The following is an 18666-nucleotide window of genomic DNA, read 5'->3' on the forward strand; positions in this document are numbered from 1 at the left end:
GTCTTAATATTATTCTTCTTTGCATCATCTAGCAGCTGCTGGATTGATTTCTTGTGGTCCCTTACAATTTTAAAGCAATTTTTCTTTTCCTGGTCACTAATTGCAATCTTATCTTCTATATCTGATATTCTGTCCTAATATTGGCTATTCAGCTTCGTAGACTTTCAGTGGAATTTATAATCTCCTGAAAATGTGTTTGCATGTTTTATGGATTCCTTTTTTTTTTTTTCCTATGTTGGGTTTCCATCATGTTCCTGAGTGCTTCTCTAGAGTCATTAATCATGTCTTGCACTATGGACACAATCTCTGCTGTTATCTGAGAAATTATTTCTGATTTCATTTTTTCCAGATCCTCTTTTGTTGCCAGTTCAGAGAGTCTAGGTAGTTGAGTATCAGAGTGTTCCATCTTGTTTCCCTTTGGGGTTGCTGTAGGTGATGTGGAAGTCTGGCTTTGAGACTTGTTTATGTGTCTTCTCATTTTGAGGGCGGTGTGGGGGGGAGGTGCTGCTGGCACCCACATGGCTCACCTCCTGTTTGCTGGCAGGGGTGGTTCAGTGGCCCAGAAGCCTCCTCTTGTGCACTGGGAGTGGCTCACCTCCTGTGTTCTGGCTCAGTCTGTGTCTTTTGATTGGAGAGTAGAAGCTCTTAATATTGACAGATATTACTGAGATGTGTTGGTTATTTACTACCGTTGCCTTCTTTATTTTTTGGTGCATCACTTATTTTTCTTTTCCTGATGTCTTTTTGTTGGTATTTATTCAGTGACATCACTTGTTTCCTCTGTGTTTTTAACTGTGTCCAATTCTTTGTTTCTTTTTTGTTTTTTTCTACTGGGGATTGAACTTGGGTCCTTGCCCTTGTGGGGCAGGCAGCAGAATCACTGAGCTTAATCCCTGGCCCCTCGTTGTTTCTGTTGAGAATATTCTGGAGTATTTTCTCTAGAGTTGGTGTAACACTAATATATCTTCTGAGCTGGTGTTTTTCATGCAAATGCCTTATTTCTCCATATATTTTGAAGGAAAGTTTTGTTGGGTAAGTAATCTGAGTTGGAAGTTGTTTGCTGTTAATGCTTGAAATACTTCACTCCAAGCTCTTCTGGCCTTCACAATTTGTGCTGAGAAGTCTGCTATGATTGTATTTGGTTTATCTTTATATATGATTTTTTGTTTTTCTTTGGCTGTCTTTAAAATTCTGGTTTTTTTGCTAGATATCTGTGAATTTAATGAGGATGTACCTTGGTGAATGTCACCTTTCATCATAATTGTTTGGTGTTCTGTAAGCAATGCTTACTTGTATTTTAAACTCTTTCTTTATATTTGAAAAATTTTCTTCTATAATTTCTATAAGAATGTCAGTGAATCCATCTGTACTATTTTCTAGTTTTTCTCTAACTCTAATTAGGCTTAGATTAGTCCTCTTGTTGTCCTCTTAGCTGCTAGATAGGCTTCTCTTGTTTTCTGATTTTCTTTTTGACTTCTTTGAGATCTTTATCATGATTCACTATTTTGTCTTCAATATCAGACACTCTGTCATCACATTGCCCATATCTGCAATGTATGAATTCTGTACTATCGTTTTCCTTTAGATATTTTCTGTCTGACATTTTTTTCAAGGATTCTGTATCCCTATTGAAGCAATTGTTTAAATTTTGAACTGTTTTGGTTAGCTCACCCAGTGTTTTACCTATTTCCCTGAAATTCACCTAGGGCATATTGTGTGTATTTGCCATGAACTCATCTATTGTCTTCATCCCTTATAAGAACTTTTCATAGATTTCTGATACCTCATATTTGTTTTCTACTCCCTTTGTGATGCCTTGCTCTGCCATGGAAGAGTTGGGGGACAGAGTTCAGAGATCTTCTATTTCGTTGTTTCCCCATTATTCTACTTGTATTTGAATATATATATATTTTATATAATATATTATATATTTCTATATTCAAATATATCATATATATATTTTATATAATATATTATATATTTCTGTTATATATTATATATATTTTATATAATATATAACATAGATATTATATATCTAGAAATATACATCTATATTTTATATATATTCAAATATATATATTCAAATATATATATATATATATCCTTTTTTTTCTCCCCCCCTTTCTTGGAGGGAGTTACTGCAGGTTGGGGACTAGAGAAGTGAGAAGTGTTTTTGGCTTAAATGGAGATTTTTAGTAGGATGTTGCCTCCCTGTCAATAATTTTTAGCTTTGTATGTCCAGTGCTATTATTTACTCCTGTTATTTAGTTTAAGTGATTTCCACTCTGTCCCTATGTTTTGCTGAAAGAATTCTATTTATACCAGCATCCACAGATTCAATTTTACAACACTTCTATTTGATAGTCCTTGCAGTTACTCTTCCCTCTTTGTCTATTCTTTGTACACCCTGTGACAGTTTTATTATTTGTGGTTGCTCTGCAGTGAGGTAGGTGAGGTGGGGTTGGAAAAATGGGAAGTGGTTGGATGAGTAGTGTTAGGCACTAAGGGGAAAGTTTGAAGGGGAGAATAGTGGTAAATGAGAAGAAAAGATTGATGTGGGATCTGATTTTTATTGGAGTTGAGTTGAAGATTTAGTATTGTTTTAAGAGAATATTTTGTGGGGGCAAGGGTGAGATATGGTAGAAAGGGGGTTCATTTTGTGATTGAGGAAAGTTATGTGGTTATCAGAAGTTTCTGATAGGGAGGACAATATGCTAGATAAGATATAGAAGAGCCAAAGGCTTAGGATGGGGAGGATTGAGGAAGTATACTAGTGAAGATAGGAGTGACTGTGAGGGAGCTAAGTATCAGGAATTTAAAAAGTTGGGAGGAAGACTTTATGTGTTTGGAAAAAGAATGAAGAAATATGTTAATAATATTGTCTCGAGAGTTTGAAGTGAAGAAACTAGATAACAGCTGAGACAAAAGAGAGAACCTAGACACCTATTAAATCAGAGCCAATGAAATAACAGACATACAAGAATAGCAACCTAATAAACACATGAAACTATAAAAGAACACAACATAACCTCATGTTAATAAATAACTCAGGAGGGCCACAGATTTAGGTCAGTGGTTCTGTTGCCTTCCTTGCAAGCGCAAGGTCCTGAGTTCGATCCCCTGTACTAAAAAGTCCAAAAAACCAAAAAAAAAAAAAAAACCCTCAGGAAACATAACAAGGAAACTTAAACCAATAAGATGTCTGATAGAAACACAGATTAGATATTCCAATGAGATATTGCATATGTGATTTCTTTTTTTAAAATTTATTTTATTTTATTTTTTGGTATCAGGGATCAAATTCAGGACCTTGTGCTTGTGAGGCAGGCGCAGTGCCACTGAGCTAAATCCCTGGCCCTTGCATATGTGATTTCTAAGTAGTTTCTTTGCCAGAGAGTCTGAGTGCTCATACCCCAATAACTCCTCTGATTCCTCTATCACAATACTGAAGTTAACTCAGACTCAGGACCTCTTTCTGCCAAGTTGCAGGTATTCTTGCAAAGTCTGATCTAATCCAAGTTCTTGGGTTCTCTCCTTGGGTGTGATGGTGGATTCAGCAAATGAGTCCACTGGGGCTAAACTGGCAACTGATTAAACATTATTCCTATGCAATCAATTCAACTATAGCAGTAACAGGTTAAATCGTTACAGTAGTGTCTATTAGGGATAGTTGAGAAATAACATACTGTAAAACCTTGTTTTGGATCTCCCTTTAGCAGTGGGAACACTGCACCAATGTGGACTTCCAATCCTGTGTAGCTCAGGCTGAAACTGGCTTCTGACTGCAGAAACTGAGTCTGTAGTCACCAGTCCCTGCCTTTCAGTGGGACTCCCCCCGGTCTGCTCTCCACCTGCTAGCAGACTATCCTTCTGTCATCCACTCTGGGAACTTGGCAGTGTGAAGCAGCGAAGGGGCTGTTCTATTACACAGGTTTAAAACCCAGCCCTTCCCTACAATTGTGTCCCCACCAATTCCTCCTCCACACAACTATGTCGTTGGGCTCTTGTACTGCAGTCACTCACTATCTGTTTACTCTGGAGGGCCACTTGTTTTTCCTGCCTCCTCCAACTGCATAAGATTCTCTTGGTACTGGTTTACTTCTCTGGTTCTCCATGAGCAAAAAAGTTATTAGCTTCACTTTGCCTCCCAGCTTGTACTAACCAGCTGTTGTTGGTGGCACTGTGGTCTCTTCTCTTCTGGGTATCACTTAATCCTATTTTCTTCTTTTTTTTCAGTTTCCTTGTGGTTGCTGTGTACCCTCCTCTCACTTCAGTTCTTCTCCAAGCTCTTGTTTTCCAGACTCTAGATACTTTTATCCCAGAGAAGCTGAGTTGCTGGCACTCACTGCTCCACCATTTTGTCTGGTTTGTGATGTTTTATTTTTTGGCTTCTGGATTTTAAGTCTCAGGAAGGCTTTCACTCACAATTTTAAAGAAATTAAGCCACTTTTTCTTCTAGTACTTACATGATTTCAATTTTTATATTTATGTTGCCAATTAGCTGAGAGTTCTTTTACTCAATTCAATTGGAAATTGTGATTTGGTAAAGTGCAGCTCTGTTCATGGCTCCAGGCTTTGAGTGCCAGTGGTTCTCAGCCCTTAGGGTTTCAGTTCTGGGTTCTGAGGACCAGTGGCTCTTAGGTCCTATTGTTCGAGGACTCAGCAGCTCCTACCCAGACTGTCAGCTCCTCAGTAGCTGAGGCTCATAGCCTCTTTGGCAGTTTTCTGGAGCTCCTCCAGCAGCTTCCCCTGCCTTTCTAGGATTCTCCACAGATTTCTACTGGTTTGTACCATACGCCTCTGGTCTCTGCTGGTTGCCACCACTGGGTGATGATGGTTGCTTGTGTTGGTAGACAACATTGAATGCCAGTCGACCCTGACTCTACTGGCCTCATTATTTTTCCATGTCATTTATACCTATGATTCATTCAAAGTTTGTTCCATACATGATGTAATTTACCAAGCCACTTTTATTTTCTTCCAAACAGCCAATTGTCCTAGCACTGTTTATTAAAAATTCTTTGAGTTCGATCCCTGGTACCATAAAACAAAACAAAACAAAAGAAAATTCTTTTCTCCAATCATTTGAGATGCAACTTTTTTGATATATGACATTTTGATATGTACATAAGTTGATTTCTAGACTTTCTGTTCCACTGGTATATTTATGTCATAATAGATACTTTATATTATTTTTAAGATCTGATAAGTCTAGCTGCTACTCTCACCCCATTCTAATTTGTCTTATTTGGCTGTGGTTTTATGGCTAGTCTTTCTTGCATAATCTTATGTATACACAGTAGAATCAACATATATAAATTCAAAGAACTTTTTTTTTTGTTAAATTCTTTTATTGGTACATTTTAGGTATACAACACAATTACATTTCTCATTGGGAATTGTACCTTTACATAATGCATCTTGGTTCTCATTTTTTCCCCATTCCTAGCCCTCTCTTCACCCCCTCCACCCTTCCCTACTTACAAAGACTTTATTTCCATTTTTTCCATTTCTCATCATTTTTCCTTTCCCTTCTTTCCTTTCTCCTGCCCCTCCCACTACCCCTACCCCTTTGGACCTCTTCTTCCTATTTTACATTATCGATTATTCATTCTAATCATAGGTACATTTTAGGTATACAATATAATGACATTCATCATTAGAAATTTGGACCTTCACATAATCTCTCTTGGTTCAAAGAGCTTTTTGATATTTTGTTGTTGTTGAGATTATAAATTGTGCTTTGGGAGACATGACATAGATCTTAGGGACATAGCATATATTTGTTGGTCACATCTATTTTTAATTAATCAAAGTTTTATAGCTTTTTACATGTAGGTTTGCATATTTGTGTTTACTTCAGGTGTCTTCTGTTATCTTCTACTTATAGTCTGTACATAAAAGATATTAATTTTTGGGTTAATTTTCTATCCTGTTACCTTCCTAGATTGTTTTCTTGTTGTCATTTGTCTATTAATTTTCTTGGGTTTTCCAGGTTGTTGAGGTCAGGGTGCTGAAGGGGTATTTTCAAGGGTGAGGTTCCCAAGAAAAAGATAGCATGCAGAGCTGACATCACCAACAGCAACAAGAGCAAGAGCCTTTATTCCTCAGCCCTTACATAGATCACTACATAGGCTTACATTATTATGTCTTTACATAACCACATAATGCATGCACAGTAGTCTATGCCAATCATGCTTAAATAAGTGTGTCCCATTGTGCATATGTGTTAAATGGTGAGGTCATGCCTTTATGAGTCTTTGGATACCCTGGGCTTTGAAGCAACTTGAGGTGGTTCATTACATTCCACCCCCTCAAATGTTGGGGGAATATTGCTTCTTGTGAGAGGCCCATAGAGTTGATCATTGTGTACAAAGACCACAACAGCAATAAAGAGAAAAACATAATACCATTAACACTATTGCCACTTATGGCCACCCAGGAACATAACTTGATTTCCCATCATCCACCCCCAACCATTATACATAACAAGTCCCAGTCCTTGTGGCATAGTCGTGCCCTTCTGGATCAGTGCTTCAACAGCCTGGTATCCTTGATCCCAGGTGGAGCTGGTCTGGTTTTGTTGTTGCCAGTCTGTTTAATTGAGCAGAGATGCCTGCCCAATATTCCTTGGGAGGCCCTTGGCTGGGAATTTGATGCACACCTAACAATGTGATTGTTGGTGTATATGGGCAAATGTGTGTGTTTAGGAGACGATCCTGTTAGCGTGACTCATCCTGGTCTGAAGGATAGGACAGAAAGAGATACCATTAAAGAGAGATCCCACTATTCTGGGAGGGTGCAGGCCACATGTTCATCTTGTGACAGGACTGTAGCTGGAATCATCTTACCCTCTGGCTTAGAATAGCAGACCTGGGTTTCTGTTGCTACTGGAGTAAGGGAGTTGGAACTAGGTCCACCCCCCCCAGGGGAATAGGTCAAGCAGCCACACTGTCACTTCCTTTTACTACCTAAGGACCTTGCTCTGCAGGTCGAATACACAGATTGGTCAACTGTGCTTTCAAGAGGCGATCCAGAGGGCCGGGGATTTAGCTCAGTGGCACCATGCCTGCCTCGCAAGCTCAAGGACATGAGTTTGATCCCCGATACCGGAAAAAAAAAAGAGGTGATCCAATGGGCTGTCACTCATATGTTGGGGTTGGTGCCCTGTCTGCCACTCCTGGCTGCCCAAGCTAGTAACCAGAGTGTCAGCCCCCAATATATGGCCCAACTGTGTGCAAACATGCAGAGGTCCTTTCTCATGCATTACAAGTAGCCATACTGCCTGCAACTCTGCCCATTAGCTTGACCTGTCTGTTCTGGTTTCAAACCAGAGAATTTTCATACTAGGCTGGGAAGCAACTGCCATCCATTGCAAGGTTGTGGGCGCATTGGTATACCAGGCCTTGGGCCAAAGGTCTCTCTTTCCCTTCCACATAGGGGCTAGGTGTCATGACCTGTAGTCTATCATCCTGTATGGCTTCCTGTGGTGTATACATCATGGGTCCCCAAACTGTTGCTAATCTGGCCACCAATGGGCTGGCCAAGTAGGAGGCCCTCTGTTGCAAGTACGTTCCCTATCATGTTAGGATGAGGGGCTGGGCTACTCCACTCCTAAGATGAGAAGTCCATGTATGGATTTAGCCCTCTATCAAGTATCTATCTGGTACTTCCACCATCTGCTGCCCCATGATCCCTTCACAGGCATGCAGAGCAGCATACACTGCTGCTAACTGTTTCTCAATCAGAGAATCTGACTCTTGGCTTCTTTCAACAACCGTGACCAAAAGCCAATAGGGTGCTTCTGCTTCCCTTGCTTTTGCCATAGACCTCAGCCAAACCCAATATCATCACTAACAGGGTAAAAGGTAGGGTAAGGTCAAGGACTTGGAGGGCTTGTATTTGTCTGACTGCCCTCTTCAAGTCCTGAAAAGCAGCTTCCACTGAGTCTATCCGGTACCATGTCCCACCCTTCTGGGTCCTCGGGAATTACTTTATCTTACCCGACCAGATAACACCCAAGAATCTGACAGACAAGCCAGGTCCCTAGACCTTGTCTTTGCTGATTGCCCCCACCCAGGCCAGCAAAGCTTCCTTCAGACTGTGCACCTCAGCTTCCAGAGCTGCAAGGCAATCAGAGGTTAACCTAATATAATCAATATAAAGGAATAACAACTCAGAGTGTGGCTTGGTCCAGGTGGGCATGTCCTGGGCCACCAGGCCATGACACAGAGTCAGGCTATGTAAATAGCCTTGTGGCAACACTTGAAAGGTCCATTGCCTGCCCTCCCTGGAGAATGCAAATTGGTCTGACTGTCAGGCCTGATAGCAATGGAGAAGAAGGCACTGAACAAATCTACAACATAATGGTATCGACCCAGCATCAGGATGTGGTGATCTATCAGGTCTGTAATATTAGGTACCTCCCCATGCAATGGGAGGAGGGGGTCACTTTATTCAGTTCCTGGTAATTCATGGTCATCTGCCACATTTCCTGTGGCTCTGTATGGGCCATACTGGGGAAGTGAAAGGGCTGTGTGCAGAGTGTATCCCCCCAGCTTCTTCCAGCTTCAAAATGGTCTGTCCTATTTCTTCATGGCTCCTAGGCAGCTGATACTGCTTTACACACACAGCCTGACAGTGAGTCAGCAGTGAGTGATGAGGATGTCTAACAATGGTTTTTATCATGCAGATTCACAAGCAGAATTCTCTATGTGTGGTGTCAAGCTGAGCACCAGTCAATATGCCCACCCCCGTATATATTCAGCAACTGGGGCAATATATACATTATGAGAGTACAGGGTCAAGCACCTGATATTCATTGTCATTTGGAGCTTCTGGTTGGTTTGCTGCTCAGTACACATTTGCGGCCAGAGTCAACAACACATCCAAAGGCTGTCCATCTTTCCTATCTGCAGCTAGGCCGGCAGCCATCATGGGTATTAGCCAGGATCAAGTCCTCCTTGCACTCTGTAAGAAGTTCTTTACCAGGGCTATAATACTGCATAACAAACCTCATCTGTTTTATGCCCATTTCCACAGTTACTAAGTCTAAGAAGATTGTCCATTATGTGACTTGCTCTGGCAAGTCCACTGGTTTCGCCCAAACCAGGCAGGCTGCTGCCATCAACCAGTTTATCAAAATCTGGTCGGGGCTGTGCTCTGCACCTCCTTTTACTTCAATTGTTTCATCAGCTCTCCTAACTCCATGGCCATGTAGGTTGTATACGTTATACGCTGTTGTGTGATGGGTAGAAGTAGGCAGTCCCCCTGGACCCCTTCCTTGAGATAGGGGCTCCTCCACCTCCTTTTGTCGAATAGCAGGCCTTACATGCAGTACCAGGGGACTCTCCCAGTGATGCGGACTTATGCTTCAGGAGGAGGCGATGCTCCCTGTGGCCTGCAACATGGCTTCTGCTGCTACCAGTTGTTCCAGGTTCTCCTCTGTTCTTTGCAGTTGATCCACCCACTGGAGGAGGTCTTTTGATTCTTGTCCTACACAGCGGAAAAGAGTGAAAAACAGCCAAGCTACCCACCTCATTGACTCACAGTGTGTGTGCGTGTGTGTGTGTGTGCACGTGTGTGTGTGTGTGTGTGTGTGAGAGAGAGAGATTTGCATGTCCAGTATTTTTAAGGCTTTCAATATATCCTCAGGTGTCAGGCAGACTTCCCAGCCCTCGAGGGCTTTCCATGGTGCCAAAAAGGTGGCTACAGGTAACCAAAGCAAGGCCGGGGAAAGCATGTCGGCAATCCCCTGGGGCTCTCCCTCACCTTAAGGTGCTGTTTCCACAGATGCTGAGGGGACTCACCACATCTTGCTGACTATGCCACTTGTCGGGTTGGAGGTGGAAGGGCTGAAGGGATATTTTTCAAGGGTGAGGTCCCCAAGAAAAAGAAAGCACACGGAGCTGTTATCAGCAACAGCAACAAGAGCAAGAGTCTATTCCTCAACCTTTATATAGGCCACCTCATAGCTTTATATTATTATGTCCTTACGAAACTGTGTAATGCATGCGTGGTAGTCTACTCCAAGTCATGCCTACATAAGTGTGTCCCATTGTGTGCATGTGCTAAATGGTGGGGGTCATGTTCTTATGAGTATTCCCGTGCCCTGGGCTTTGAAGCAACCTGAGGTGGTTCCCTATACAGGTATATTACCATATCATCTGAAAACAGTTGTTTTCTTTCTAATTTTTAAACATTTCATTGAGTTGCTATAACTTTTAATACAATATATAGTAGTAGAGCTTTGTTCCTCACTTTGATTAGAATTTATTTGCCTGTTTTATTTGTTTTTCAGCTTCTTCATGCCTCTTTCTATGTTCACCAGGCCTGAAGTGGCCTGAAGTATAGTTCTTAACTATATTCTTAGCATTCATCCCAATAAAATATGCTTTCTTTGGCACATTTATCAAGGGCCCTGTTTCCCATAATGATGTGTAATTTAGAAAATGATGAAAATTCCCTTCATATTTTAGTTCTTCATTGGACAGCTTAAACTCAATTCCTAATTGTTAGTTTTGGAAAGAAGTGGACAAAAGAATAGTCTTTTTAGGTGTGAAAACTTTTGCCATATTTTAAGTTTGCTATTAAAATATTAATTTCTACCATATATTAAGAAAATAGATAATTTCTACAAGCAATTAAAATATAATTACTAAAGTAGAATTACTATCTTGCATAGCTCTTGGTTAAGGTTTTATTACTCTCTTCTGTTTTGTTCCAAGCTGTGTGCCAGCTGTCTATGTGCCTTCTCTGAAGTGGCCATGTTACACCACTGATGTAAACTTCTTTAGGATACAGAGGTCTGAATAGGATACAAAACTGTAGGACAAATTTTACAACATTGGACAAAAGTGAGATGAGTCTTGCTATTAGGAAACTTACATAATTTAAGATCAAACTTAAATTTTCTTAAATGTTTAAACCCTAGCCTAATGTCAATAGGAAATGTCTTTACTCTCTATCAATTTTTCTTAAAAATGATTTTTTACCTTGAAATTTCATCACACTATACTAGGTTAAATATGATTGACTCAAAATAACACTTTTGACATATGAGAGGAATATGAAATCACAGTTCAAAATATTCCTATACCAAAGGGAAATAGTTCTCATCTCACACCAACTTCATTGCCTGCTTGCTTAGAAGATTATTTTAGGAATAGTTCCAAGGCTGCACCTAGGTTCAGAGGGAAAAGTGTTGTTATGCCTGCTCATAGGCAGAGATGGAGAAGTAATGATATAAATGTCTGTTTGAAATATCATTACTTCAGAACTCTAAATATATGGCATGAGAATTTGTCAATTATACTTTCTAGGTTTTAGAAAGTAGCTTTTTATGTCTAAAATATCTTTATTCTCAGTTATGAAATTTCAAGTGTATTTTAATCTGTGTCAATCTGAATTCCTGAGGGTCATCTGTTTTTCTTTTTTCTTTTGTGAAAAAATAAAATAAAATTTCATAAGAAAATAATAAAATAACAATAGTTAATACATGGCGTTTTGTTATATTCAAAGCAGTTATTCAGAGTACAAAATGGAAACCAAAAAGATTCTTACAAAAATGAAATAGATAATAACACAAAACTTTAATCAAAATGGATCAAAGATCTAAACGTTAAAACAAACACACTTAATCTGCTGGAAGATAAAATAGGTACAATTCTTGAAGACATAGGCATAGGCAAGGACTTTCTGAACAGACCCCCTCAGGCCATCTTTTTATATAATATATGCATGAAAATCACTAAACAATTATGGAATATCTTAAAGTGACTTTGCATGTCTACTTTGCTCCATTAGACAAAGTTTTACACTCACAGGACAATCTTATTTCTCCAACTTCCGGATTTTTTGTGGGAAGCCTCACTACTCATAAGTACTTAGGCTCGTTCTTATTATGTTCTAAAATTATGTTTAGGCTTATTTTTAGTGAGTAATCTGAAAACTATTTAGCAATCTCAATTGTTTAAAATATAGCTAATACAGAGTGAGGGAGATGAGAGATGGAAAATGTTATGAGTTATGTATAACACAAAGAAAGTTTTTAGTGGATGTTAATGTTCAGTAAAATATTTCTGAAGTACATTGCTTTTCACACATTTTTTGCTGTATGCTCTAGCTTTAGCCCTCAGACCTCCCATGCAGACACCACATATGTTCAATGGGGCTGTGCTGTTAAAGTTGGTGTCTAATGATGTGTGCTATTAGTCTGTGGTAATGGTTTCAAGGATGCTGCATTGGACTCAGGATGTTATCCAAACAGGACAGCAATGCTTACTAAAATGTATTTTTGTCTCTATTTCCCATTTTATTGAAGACCATTTCTGAAATTTTTCTTCCTATAAATCTCTATATTTCTTAATATCTATTCTTTTCAATCCTGAAAAACCAAAGCTGACCTCATTACTACATTCTCACTGTAAACACATACGATGAAGCTTCACAGCAACACTTGGCCTTCTGTGGCAATTTATAGCTGTGGTGTTCTAAACATTTCATAAATACAGCTTAGAGTCTTTAACCAGAATTGGGGCTGGAGGGGAGGGAAAATGGTAGGTTTTAAATTTACTTCAAGTACATTGTTTCTTTATATATTATGGGGAACATCACAGAAGTCATTTTGTGTAATTAGCTATGGTGACAACTTTTCCAAAAGGAAAAGCATTCTTTTGTATGAAACTGTTACCACTGGGGCTTAATGCATAGACATGGGTTTAGAACTTACTGCTTTTTCCATATAGATTATTTGGGGATATTTACAAATAATTTCTGTCTTGACCAGGACAATATCTTATGGTTACATAATAAGACAAAATAAAACAATACAAAACAAAAAAGGGCCATTTTAAAAATTAGCTATTTTGAATTTTAGCGGTGGAGATGTTCAAAGCAATACTCCTTTATTTAAGAAGAGTATATTGCACTCAGATCATATTTGTCACGCACCTGAACATTTTAAGGAGGCGATAAGAAAAAGTGATCCTAATGTTATTCTTTGTTATTTGAAGATAGGGAAATCTTTTGAGGATAGGTAAGGAATCTTGAAGGTAGATTATAGAAGAAAATAGAACTGGTGGATAGAGTAAGACAGAAATGGGAGTAGAGATAGTTGGTAGAGATAGTTCTAAGGTTTTGTGGTATTCTGGGATTGATTTGAACTTTTTGGGACCAGTTTTAAAATTGGAAGATGTTGTGCATGACCTCAGAGCTGGGACTTGGGCTCTACTTATGCTGTCCTCAGCATAACTGAAGGAGCGGTGGGCATATCCTAACTCCCAGAAAGAGGACTCAGGCCAGCATTCTATACAATGTATTCTATTCCTGTCCTCCAGGGATAGTTTTCCACATTTAGGAGACATTTTCTGAGTTTAGGCAACATCTTGCTTTCTTGGAGTTTGTTTCAACTCAGAGATTTCTTACAGCCTTTTTCTTTTTAACTGAGTATTGAGTTGGACTTTTAATGCTAACAGAGATCCAAATGATAAGTTTGCATATAAAGACAACTTTTTGTGGTTCAATTGGGAGATAGACTCTGAACCTGATTGGGATGTATCAAGAGGTAAACAAGCTCTGCTTTTCCTAGTCATCCCCTCAGCACTAACTTTATCATTCTCTCCTCTCTTCCTTCCCAGCCATATAAACTGACAACCAGAAGACTAGGGTGAGAAAATAGAAAGCAGTGGAACTGTGAGTCATTCATGTAGGGGGAGAGGACTATAGTTTTTCTTTTCTTTCCTTGAGAGGATACTTAGCAACCCTAAGACAAGTGAGGGATGGGTTTACTTCTAAATAGTTTTGTGTTCTCTTGGTTTTAGTATATGTGCTGCTGAAGCAAGCACTTATTTATTTATTTTTTTCTCAGTACCAGGGACCCAACTCAGGACCTTGAGCTTGTGAGCTTGTGAGGTAGACATGGAGCCACTGAGCTAAATCCCCAGCCCTGAGTTCTCCTGGTTTGATGTATTTTTATGCTATAGGCTTGGTGATCTGCCCAGTGCCCATTTGAATAAGAGAGCAGAGAATTGGGGAGAGTATATGGTAGGGTGAGGGGCAGTGTGGAGCAGTCTGAACTTTATATTAAGCTTAGAAAAAAATTACATGAGTTTCCCAAGAGTCAAGTGGGAAGGTATGTGGGGAATTCTTAGGCCTCCTGACAGAATCCTATCCAGACATCTTGTCAGAGAGAAGATATGAAGTGATCCCAGGGTGTACACTGAATGGTCATTGGAAGAGGGCAAGCTTGGAGATAGAATTTCTACCTCACAGAACTGTGTTTGCCTAGTGAAGGAGCCACCATTTGGATAGCAGCTACACAGTTCATTACTACCCAGCTTTGGCCAAGAAAGTACAACAATAGGGATCAGATAAGAAAGAGCCTCTTGTCCTTTTCCACTACTTCCTCCTTACTACAACAAGCCAGGAGATAGAAACCTGGGAACAGGGCTGAGGAGGAAGAATGAAAGATCAGATCCCTTTCTTAATTTAAGACTTTCAGGCTGAGGCATGAACAACACTGCAGGGGAAGAGAAGAAATAAACTCCTAAGTTTCAAACTGGGCTCTTTTATACCTGAAAAATGACCCAGAAAGGTCTGTGATCTTTTTGAGATGTCAGTAAGGGATAGATAGGTAAGAGAGACTGGAGCAAGTACAGCAGAAGATAGTTATGGGAGAAATATGAAACCCTTCATTGTCTGTAACTGTGCCCCACTATTTTGCATGCTGGAGCTGCCTACCTCTGTGTTTACTGAGAAAAGTCAGGACAGTGGTTGCCTGGGTTTTTTTTTTTTTTTTTAGACAGGGTCTCATTCTGTAGTTCTAGCTGGCCCTGAACTCACTCTGTAGCCCAGGCTGGCCTCAAACTCATGGCGATCCTCCTGCCTCAGCCTCCTGAGTGCTGGGATTACAGGCGTGTGACCACACCTGGCACTCTCTGTTTAATAAGAGTCACTGTTCCATCAAAACCAAGCCCTTTCTTGATTCATGCTGATATGTTGTTGTTACCAGAACCTCTCTTACTTTCACCTGTAGCACTTCATAACAGTGGTCAAGGGAGGGAAAGAAACCACAGACCCTGTCTATCTGTCAAGACCTGTTTTTATTAGCAGTAATACTTCTCTGTCACAAGTGTGCCCAGATGGAATGGACCCCCTAGACCAGTGATGGCGAACCCTTTTTTTTTTCCAACATGACACCAACCTTTACATTTATTGTAGACCTCATTAGTACTAGAGGTTAGATTTTCATCACCAAAAAATGAGAATAACCTTACAGCTACCTACTAAGGTAATGAGCTGTGAAATTAATTCCCTAGCATTGCTTTGAGAATATAGCCCTAGGTTGTTCAGAGAAATTCCAACTCCATCCAAATGTATTATTTAACTGGGATTCTTCAGTCATCATCTGTGGTTGGCTTGATTGTCACTCCTTTTTTTATCTGACCCCAACTAATTAAATGCCAATGCTTCTCAACTCTTTGGCCAAGGACAATTTTCTCTCCCACTTCTGTGCACACAGGATTGGTCAGGATAATTTTGCCCAAATCAGCCTTGACAGCACTAACTCTCCCTCCTGTTGACAGAGATCCTATGTTGACCATAAGCACTTCGTTCTTGGACAGCTTTTGGACCTTTGCTGCTTTCTTGTTACCTTCAGTGGATACACCTAGAAGCCATCTAAGTAGGAAATAGGAAATTTCTAATTCCGTGAATATCTCAGGTAAAGTTTCAACTGCACCAGGTACCTGCCCCACCATTCTGCCAGCTCAGCACAAGGTGGGGTCAATTTTTGTTCCAACTCCAATAAGACCCCTAGGAGCAGCATACTGAAGATCATTATGTTCCGCAAAAAGTGATACAATTTTGGAAAAGATTGGTTTACGCATGAGTTTTCCTTCGCTATCTTTGGAAACAATACCAGGTCTGACTGCTATTTCCTGGCCCACCTTCAATACTCCCTTTAGAATACTACCTGTAGGAAACTCATCAGGTGTACCACTTCCACATGACCTGTAGCATTCTGGTCAAGGACAACTTGGGTCATCAAGTTTATAAATCTTAGCATTAACATATCCAAGCTTGATTGTAATGTTTCTTTCTAGTTCATTTTTGAACCTGACAGTGTGAACTCCAGAAATGGCTTTTACAACCTTGGACTTCCCATGAGCTACATGACCAATGGTACCTATATTAATTGTTGCATGTCTGCTGCTAACTTCATGTGAAAGTGGAATCAACTTGGTAACATCCAAGGTGGCAAGATCCTGGCGAGAAAGGTGCGGCTGTCCCAAAGTCACTCCAGCATTACCCTCTGCCATCTTGCTGGGGGAGGAAGCATGGTGAACCTTTTTGAGACGAGTGCCCAAACCACAACCCCAAACCCTCTTATTTCTCAGAAAGTGTCAACACTGCAGTTAAACCTGAAATAAATATATTTCTTGAATACTGAGATTTTAGTTTAGAAAAAATAACTCATACATTAGCATCTTTTGTCTTAAAAGAAAAACAAATAACACATGTGCCATCGGTTTGCCACCACTTCCCTAGACTCTCTTCCTAAAAGTGCTGGGGAATTCTGGGTCTACAAAGAGGTAGAACTTTTATAGCCTGAGATGAGGAGGACTGTTTTCTTAAATACTTATTATTAGTGCCTTGGCCAAACATACAGTGGCCTCTGGACATGTTCTTTGGCTCTCCAAGTTGTAGTTAAGTGATATTCTGTTTACATTTAATATTTTTATTTTTTTACATAAGTCTTCATAATTATTAAACTACTACTTAATATTCTATTACGAATAAAAGTCATACTTTCCCCACTCTTGGACATGGAGTTATTATTTTTAAATTTAGAAACATTGCTGTAATTTTGTGGGTTTAAAAAATCATTTTAACTTTCATTTTTTGTGGATTATTTCTTCACATAACAATATACTGAATGGGAACATTTAAACATTTTAAAAAATCTTGAAGTATATCTATAATATATACCTTTAAAATGTTTTAAAGTTATTTGCTATCCCTAAACTTTCTTGCACACTCCTATCTGACTAATCATGTAAATGTACTATTTTAGAAAACCATTCATGTGTTCAAAACTTTTAATGGCTCCCATTGTCTCTTAGTTCCTATGAGTTAAAATTTATTGAACTTATTATTTTCATTCCACTCTGGTTTGAAAGTTTCCTTAGTCTATGTACATATTACTTCTTTCTGTGAAATCCATGTTCCAACCTAATTATTCTGATCCCTGCATCCAAAATACATTATTTTAGCATCTTTACTTGTATCATCCCATCTACTTAAAATGCTCTCTCTCCACTGTCGCGTATAAGGAAATTTCATCCTCTTATAAAATATAGCTGAAAACCTTGTTCTTTTAAACTATGCATATATATTTCTTGAATTATTTAGCAAGTGTCTGTAAGGAGTGAAGTATTATGCTGTTGTTTAAAATTTATGTTTATTTAGGAAATGTCATCTATAACTGGTAAGCATTGGGAAAATTCTTACGTTAAACTAAATGTAGGTTGGAGGGAAGTTTGCCTTACTTTTCCCCTCATATGTTCAAACCTGAATGGAACCTCTCTGGCACTGGCATTTTGAACAGTTTCAGCTCAGTTTGAAGCAATAAAAGTAGCATATCTGATCACAAGCAGTTGATCCCCAGACATGTTTATTGATGGCACTATCAAGGAAAACAGCACACTGACATACAATACAAAGAAACTTGGCAGATTTTATAGTGGCAATTCAGTTTTGGCATTTATATTGGTAAAAACAGATTACAAGGCTTAGTGTAGCTCAAACCTTGTTTAAGCTTGCAAAATGTCTGATTTGATCAGTTGGCATTCCATAGAGAGCAACACCTCTATCTCTAGGAATTCCTCTTATGCAGCTCACACTGGTTCTAGTTCCTGTGCTTTGATTTGAGTGCGTTTTATATAATGTAATCTTTTTTGTCCTTATTGACCCCATTCAAAAGATTCTACTGAGTCACCATACCCGTCAGTAGTTTAAAATTTTAAATGAACAGTGACACTTAGTGGCTAGGAATATTCATTACACTGCTCTTCAGCAAGAATATTAACATGTCCCGTGGTAATAAATTAAATTATACCAAAATTTAGTCTTCTTGGCAAAGTAATATATAGTATTTGAAGTGTTGTTGGTTTTGCAGCAGCTGTCATTCCATACCAATCCATTTAGTTAAAAAGCAAACAGGTGGCTCACACATATTGTTTTTACTACATAAATTAAAAAATTTTCTTCAATGGTGCTGAAATAAATGGGGCATTTTTGCTGTTGATTTCAATTTACCAGAAGAATATATAACAATACAGAGAAGATATTATTAATTAAGGGTACTGTTCAAGGTGCTTGGTTTCTCCTAAACAGGTATCTATTAATCTGAAATACGAAGAAGTGCCTTAAATTAGATGAGTAGCTCACACTCATGAATGTGAGAAAAAAACCCTGCATTATTAATGTGTCTTTAATTAAGTCCTTTGTTTTTTGTACTATGCTACACATAAAGTTAAATTATAGTGAGATTTTTAAATGTTTCTTCCAAGAGCAAGAGTTTATTCCTGCAAAACTAAAATTTCCCTCAATTTCATTACATTTATAGATTTATTTTTGAACTTTAAGGAAGGTTTTGGGATAATA

The 18666-nt window shown here is 39.0% G+C and overlaps 1 pseudogene; it reads right to left on the bottom strand.

Moving 5' to 3' along the window:
- Positions 1-15141: 15141 nt before the first annotated feature.
- On the bottom strand, positions 15142-16319 carry LOC101726302 (eukaryotic translation initiation factor 2 subunit 3, X-linked pseudogene; annotated as a pseudogene).
- Between the last annotated feature and the right edge of the window lie 2347 nt (positions 16320-18666).

The sequence above is a fragment of the Heterocephalus glaber genome, unplaced genomic scaffold (assembly GCF_053883595.1).
Source record: "Heterocephalus glaber isolate CG9 unplaced genomic scaffold, H.glaber_assembly_v1.0 deba00000347, whole genome shotgun sequence".
In the NCBI taxonomy this organism is placed as follows: Eukaryota; Metazoa; Chordata; class Mammalia; order Rodentia; family Bathyergidae; genus Heterocephalus; species Heterocephalus glaber.